Source organism: Corvus brachyrhynchos, unplaced genomic scaffold, assembly GCF_000691975.1.
Source record: "Corvus brachyrhynchos isolate BGI_N302 unplaced genomic scaffold, ASM69197v1 scaffold24, whole genome shotgun sequence".
Classification (NCBI taxonomy): domain Eukaryota; kingdom Metazoa; phylum Chordata; class Aves; order Passeriformes; family Corvidae; genus Corvus; species Corvus brachyrhynchos.
The window spans coordinates 80484-88350 of record NW_008237621.1 but is presented as its reverse complement, the minus strand read 5'-3'; positions in this window follow the sequence as shown (position 1 = coordinate 88350).

The window sequence follows — 7867 nt, the reverse complement described above, 5'->3', positions numbered from 1 at the left end:
TTATTCCTATTTCCCACATCTTCGCCTAAAGGCCCTTGATTTCAAAATATAATAACTTAGCGGGAAAAGGGGTTATATCTGCCACTTCAAGGGGGGGCTTCTGCCTTCCTTAGCAGACACCTGTCTTTCAAAACTGAGACAGGCTGTATCTGGGGGAAATTTCTCCTGACAGCCTACCAGGGTGAAGAGAGCCTCTATCACTAGGGTGACTCTCCAGGTGACCTTCCTCCGATAATAGGACCATGGGAGGGGTTACACAGTATATAAGAGACTGCCTCCAAGCCCCTAACTGAGCTTCGCTCCTGGCCCCAGCCCTTGCTCTCTCTTGCCCGCTCCTTGCCGACCCTCCTTACCTGCAGCCACCGCTGTCCTGATCCTGCACCGTCCCTGCTGCAGCTTGCCACCCTGCCCCTTCCCTCCTGCTGCCGCGTCTCCTGCCCGAGTGTTGTGTCGCTTAATGAGCGTCCCGCCGTCTGTTGCATGCAGTTCAGGCTGTTAGAATCACACTGCGAGTGCTGCGCCGACTCAGCTCACAGCGCACGCATGCCACCTGCCAACCGAACATCGACAGTGTGCTGCAAACGCCATAGCAATGCCATAGCAGTAACAGTGTCTCTCTCTCACTCTTTTCTATCCCCCTGTTAGGGCCATTTATTTTCTTTTATCAATAAACGGTTAACAGGTGTAATATTGACCTCATTTGCATCTAATTTCGCCCTAGGAATCTTTAGAATTCCCCCAGTCTCACTCTGGGATGGGACACTCGTAGTGAGGGGTTGTAAGGACTTAAAGAGCACAGTTGCCTGTCTCAAACACTGTCAAGGCCACAGAAGGAACTTGCCATAAGATAAACCACTGCAGCAGAAACTTGAGATAAGCACAGAAGGGAAGAATTTGTGACAGGAAGGCACTAATTCCAGGCCTGGAAGAGGCAAGATCTGGTTAGCACATCCTGGTTAATGTATCCAGATAAAAATTCCCACTGTGGTGAAATGTGTGAAAGGAAGCAACTGCTTATACACATATTACCAGTCAAATAAAGATCACCCCAAGCTATGGGGCATACAGCATCTGTGGCCACCAACGACCACCAAAGCCCCCTGAAATCTTGGAGGAAGCACACGGAGGACACACCCATCCTCACTTAGCATGCAAATTCACATGTAAATTAGGAATATGCCTCTGTGGATACCCAGAACATGGACTGGATAAGGTGGTACCACTGTAAGAATGACCTGGGGACCCCCACCACCAAGAAGCCCAGGGTGAAGAAGGACCAACAGGACACCACTGGATCCATGGGTGGTGACTATCTTCTGCATGATCTTTCTCTCTCTCTCTCTCTCTCCTCTTTTCTATTTCTTTCTATCTCTCTACCTCACACTTATTGTTAAATAAAATCTGTATTGTTGACTTTGGCATATGGTCTCATGGCATAGGGAATACAGTATCATAAAGTCACCCCAGGACATTACCTTAATTAAAACAGATTTTAATCTATACAAGGACTTGAATACAAATCAATGATAGAGTCATGTATCCCAGGTGGAAGCTGATGGACAATGGCAGGTGTGGAAGTCTTGCAGAAGGGCCCTCAATGGCTTCATTCACACACAGAATTCTTTTACTCCATCTTTTGTGAAGCAGTATATTCAGCTTTATGCAGCTGAAACTTTTTTTAAATTAAGACTGGTAGCAACAGCTGCAATTTCAACATATCTCTTTCCAATACTCTCCACTTGCTCTCACTACCAGATACACAATTCCTTTTCCAGCATGTGCATGTTACAACTCATTGTTTGAATTTTTTGTCCTTATGAAGTTATCATCAGTATATGACAGAGAAAACAGAGGTAAGCACTGGAGGGCCTATTTTAAGTCATGTTGCCTCTTGTCTTGGCAACCAGTCAATAAACTCTGTTACTCATTTTTCATCAGCACCGGACAACATCTCTGCAAGATTTGGTATTATTAAGGAATCTGCTAACAGCTGCTTTACAAAGTATCAGAAAATATCTGTTGGCATTTCCATTCTGAATTCTATTTTTCAGGGAATCATAAATCATCCATAAATTGCCCAGCAGCCAAATATACAATACACAAATGTCACTGTGACAATCCATTTCCTTGATAAGAGCACAAAAAGAGCATTTGGATCTGGTCATGGTCCTTACAGTGTTAATATATACATTGTTTTTCACTACACATAGCAAAGGATTAGACCTCAAATTCCTCAAGTGAAAACAGACAAATGCTTTGACAGACTGTCTTGGGGTGACTTGATGTTGTATTCCCTATCGCTACACTATGCCCAGAAATTAGTATATATACCTTTCTATGCTTTTAAACAGAGCCTGAGAGGGGGGAGGAAAAACTGAGCAAAACTTTTTCAAAGCAGTTTGCAGCTTGTTCAAGGTCACACAGAGATAGAGACTTTTTTCCCAGCTGTGGCAGGAGAGCGAGAGTGGGGAAAGCACCCGGCTTGCTTTTGGCCAGTTTTTTTAGCTCCTTTTCTTTCTCCAGAGAGAGACAGAGAGTTGAACTTTTGTTTTCCCAGGATTTTGTTTTTTCCCCTCTGCTGGACTGTTTCAACATCAGAATACATTGGGAGGAATTTCCACAGAGGCCTTGGCCCTGGAGGTGGGCCCATCATCCCATCCCAGCTCCAAGGAGGGGGAAAGAGATCTATGGAAGGACTCCAAATTTTTCCCAGGTTTCTCTCAGCAGAGCGAGAGGTTTTATTATTTAGCATCATTATCCCTTTTCCTGTGTGTTTGTTAAATAAATAGTTTTTATCTCTTTCACTTTCCTTCAAGGAAAATTTTTTTTCCCCCCCGAACCTGGTGAAGGAGGGGTGGTTGTGACCTGCCTTCTCTCAGAGGATATATTTCTAGATTTGGCCAAACCAGAACACAGACATTCTCTTGCATGTATCTTCTTGGACAGTGTGTTGCATATATTCTCAAGCTGCTTTGAGAAGCATACAAACATGTACTGAATTGGCACTACAGTTACCATAATAAACATTATAATCAAAAAAGTTTCATCCATTAGTCAGACCTTACTATACTAAGAGCTGTGCAGACACACTAAATGACTCTCAAGAGTAAGCTGTCCCTATGTTTGAGTTGCACAAAGAGTTCAATGTCAAAAGATTGAAAAAAAGGCTGTTTAATTAAATCCCACAGACTATCCCATCATCTTGGATGAATACTTTCCTTGGACAAGAGGTCACCTAGTGTGCTAGTTTGAAAACAAACCAGTGGGAGATTGCAAGTCAAAATTATAATTTAATGGGAAAATTAAAATAAATGCTATAGTACAAGAACACTGACAGAGTCAGGATACAACCTGACACCCTGTTAGTCAGGGTGGTGGTAGCAGTCCAGATAAAGTGGTCCTGTTGAAGTAGTGATCCTGTAAAAAAGAGAGTCTGGTCTTCACCTGACGGTCCAGTGATGTAGCTCTTATCCTCTAGGAGTCCCATAGATAAGGGCTGGTTTGCTAGTCCAAACCCCAGATTATATCCAGGTGGGAATGCTTGGCTCCTCCCCCTGGGTGGAGCATCTCACAATGGGATGATGTAATTCTATGAGTCATGTGGTGGGTCCTTGATTGCCCATTAAACAGAGATAGCACCCAGAGGAAGTTATCAAGGATGAGTCATGGTAGGAGATAACGAACATTGCCCCACCTGCTTTAACAGCTTGTGAAGATGATAATAGAATACATGCTTTTGGTTACGTCTTACTTAGTAACCTAGGGCACCTAGCTATCCAAATTCCAGAGAATTTCTGAGTTTAAGAGAATACATGTTTACAATCTTCTTTATTATAAACATTGCCAGTTTCCCTGATTAAACACTCGAAATTCAACATTTGTTGAACAGAAATAAAAAATTCTAGAATTTTATTGACAGATGGCAAGAAAAAAACCCTCATTCCTATCAAAGAGTAGAGAAGACATAAAGGAGCCTCATAAAGATTCTACATCAGAGAACCACAGAGAGAATAGAGAAACTAAAATATTGTCCTCTGATCTGTGCAGTGGAATTCTGAAGGTGTCAATGGGCTTCTCCACAAAATCTGAGAAATTAAATTGGTCAAGAGGGCTAGATTTATTCCTGGATGTTCCCTCTTTCCCAGTTTCAGGCTCCCTAAAAGCTCTTTCAACACAGATTTTGGCAGCTTATTGTTTAAAGATTGAACATTGCTGAAAAAGAATGTTTTACTCTCTATAGATATGGAAAAATCTGCTATAATCTATGCTGCAAGAGGGACAATTATTAACACAAGACATTTGGTACATTATTCAAGACCATCAGGTTAATGATGTCATGCTAGCAAGACATCAAGACCTCTTTGTCAACAGTCTATAGCAACTGACCTTAGTAATGTGATGCAGTAGTATGATACAACATTTCATACCCCTTTTTACCTGTCTTGGTTTTGGCTGGGATAGAGTTCATTTTTTTTTCTTAGTAGCTGCTACAATGCTGTGTTTGGGATTTGGTATGGGAATAATGTTGATAACACACTAATGTTTTGGTTGTTGCTAAGTAGTGCTTACCTGAAGTCAAGGACTTTTCAGTGTCTCACACTCTGCCAGTGAAGAGGTGCACAAAAAAGCTGGGAGGGAGCATAGCCAGGACAGCTGACCCAAACTGGCCAAAGGGATATTTCACATCAGAGAATGTCATGCTCAGTATATAAACTGTGGGAGTTACCCAGAATGGGTGCCAATAACAGTTCAGGGCTGGGTTTGGCATCAGTCAGCAGGTGGTGAGCAATTGTATTGTGCATCACTTGTTTTTTGAGTTTTATCTGTCTCCCTCTCCTTTTTATTACCATTATTATTATACTTTGTTTCAATTATTAAACTGTTCTTATGTCAACCTACAGGTTTTACTTTTTTGTTCCTGATTCTCCTCCCCATCCCACCAGGGTGGGGGGTAAGTTAGAGAGTGGCTGTGTGGTACGTAGTTGCTCATTGGGGTTAAACCATGACATCACCATACTTAAAAGATATTCCTGAAGTCAGAATTTATAACATTCATCAATACTAGGTTGTACTAGTCAATGTGCACATGGCCACAATAATTACACCAGTGAAAGCAACCTATACTTCTTGGAGAAGGTTATATATTTTAATACAAAAACCAAGATTAATCTCTCATATACTCACTAAACATTTGTGTTAAAGTAATGAGATGTTAGAAAACTTACCAAATACTTGATTTCCACGTACTGAGAATAAAATGAAATTTTACACTTCATAAAATTGTTGGGTTTTTTAATTTATTTTATGAATCCTCTAAAGGAAGGACAGTCTTGAAGAAAATGCAGCAGAAGAGAAGATGTAGCCTTTAAAATTCTAGTTTCTTCATACAAGCCAAAGAAAGTTCCTGAGAGTCAAGGTAGACCCTCTACCCCTCAGCTTTTTCATATCAAGAAAAAGAGTCTAAGCCCTTTAGGGACAAACATAGGGTTTGAGCCATGCTCGTACAACAGCCATGATACCATTTCTGGCTCTATCAAATTGTAGAGCTAACCTTTCAGGTTATTTTCTGTATGTGCTCTACCTACCACAGTGAGGAACAGCTTCAGTCTCCAGGACTACTAGATTGGTGCTACATGAACAAACTGTTCAGTCAAAAAGTGAGTTTCACTTAACTTTAATAGTGGCCTAAAACTAACATCTACTGCCAAAATAATCATGGTGAGATACATGAAGCTAACCTAAAAGGCTGATTATTTAAATGTTTCAGACATTTCCTGTTGCCAGAAAGTTGAAACAAACTATAATTTTCAAGCTTTATTTTAAAACAAAGAAAAAAGCATTCATTGTAGAAAACCACAAATGAAAGAGGGCCATCCAATACCTGAGTGTATTTATTAATTCTGCTCTTAAAAAAAAACATACAAAACAAAACTTTGACCAACATTTCCAAAAACTCACCTTGAATTTCAGGAGAGAATCGAGCTGAATGGCGAGACACAAAAAGTTTTAGTTCTTGATCCAAGTTGCATTCAATCAAGCTTGTATCCCATGATCGGATTCCTAAAATTTAAAATGCAAAACATGTCTACCTTGATATAGGAGCACTGTTTTAATTGATTATTTCTCCATTTACATTAATGACATTTGCATATTTCTCAATTCCAAAACCAACCTCCACCCCTTTCAAGCCATGCAGCTATCCTTTGCAAAGTGCTGAGCACTCACTAAAAGCACTCTGGATAGGGATCAGTCACAAGCAAGAGAAAATCTGCCTTTCCAAAAGGTAACAATCATTCAAGGCCCCTGATTTATGACTGCTGGTTGCAACATCCTAATAGCCACATTATGAGATGTTCTGGAATTGACTTTAAAATAGCAATACACTGTTTTATAAAACTGAAAAGACTGAATCACTCAGGGGATATGTTAGCCCTATTGCAAGACAATTGTATGAGGAAAAAAAAGACAACACCTAACATGTTGCAAATTAATATTTAAATACAAAATATTAAATTGCTGACTTCATTCAAAAGCTTTGAAGCATCCCATATTTAAATTAAAATTTAAGTGATCTTTTATTAATGAAATATCAAAATCCAAGTTTTAAGACTTTAAAATGCTATGCTTGACCTTTTTTCTTTAAAAAAAAATACCTCATCTCTATTCCCCCAGCTACTTAGGAAGTGAGACACTTGGCACATATATGATCATAGAATGTATTTTTCTGAAATGTATTTTTAAGGATTGAAATTTGACCAGAAAAAAATTAAAATCACTTTAGCCAAAATGCAAATTTATAGTTTCCTACCATAACATTATGATGACTAAATTAAAAAAAAAAAAAAAACAACAAAAAACTCCAAAACCAAACCAAAACCTACAACAAACTAACAGAACATGTTTTAACATTTTTCTTTTAAAAAATAAACTCTCTCAGACTTCAGGAGAGCAGACTTTGGTCTCTTCAGGGATCTGCTTGGTAGAGTACCATGGGATAAGGCCCTGGAGGGAAAAGTGGCCCAAGAAAGCTGGTTGATATTCAAGGATCACCTCTTCTGAGCTCAGAAGCAATGCATTCCAGAGAAGAGGAAGTCAAACAAAAATGACAGGAGCCCTGCGTGGATGAACAAGGAGCTCCCGGAAAAACTCAAACACAAAAAAGCTGACTATAGAGGGTGGAAACAGGGACAAGTAGCCTGGGAGGAATACAGAGAGATTGAGCAGCCAGGGATGAGGTTATGAAAGCTAAAGCCCTGATAGAATTAGATCTGGCCAGGAACATCAAGGGCAACAAGGAAAGCTTCTATAGGTACATTGATGATAAAAGGAAGACTAGGGAAAGGGTGGACCCTCTCCGTAAGGAAATGGGAGACCTGGTAACTCAACATATGGAGAAGGCTGAGGTACTGAATGATGTTTTTTGTTGCTGCCTGTTCCAAGCTTCCCCTCCCCCTCCCAAAGACACTTGCCTCTGCCATGTGCTCTGAACCCCTTTGTTCTAAGCGCGGGCAAAACCAAATGTAACTCAAACTCTTTAGCAGTGTCTGATTGGCTGGTCACCCCGGGTCCGGCCCCAGTCCTCCCCTTTCCCCTTCTCCAAATAAAAGAGAAGATCAAGGGAGGTCCCGCCCTCTTTTGGCTCTGCTACCCTTTCTGCAAAGATCTCTTGTCATCTGTTTCTTTTGAAAGCTTCTAACTGCGGGAAATTGAGCGAGCAGAGAGCTATATTTCTCCCTCTTTGCTTCTGCTAGAGGTATTTGCTTTGCAGCTGATACAGTTACCAATTTTAGAGCTACTAAAGTGCTAGATTGCCCGTGCTACCTCTCTGGGTTGCTCGAGGCTTTCTAAGGCATTGAAATACAAGCGC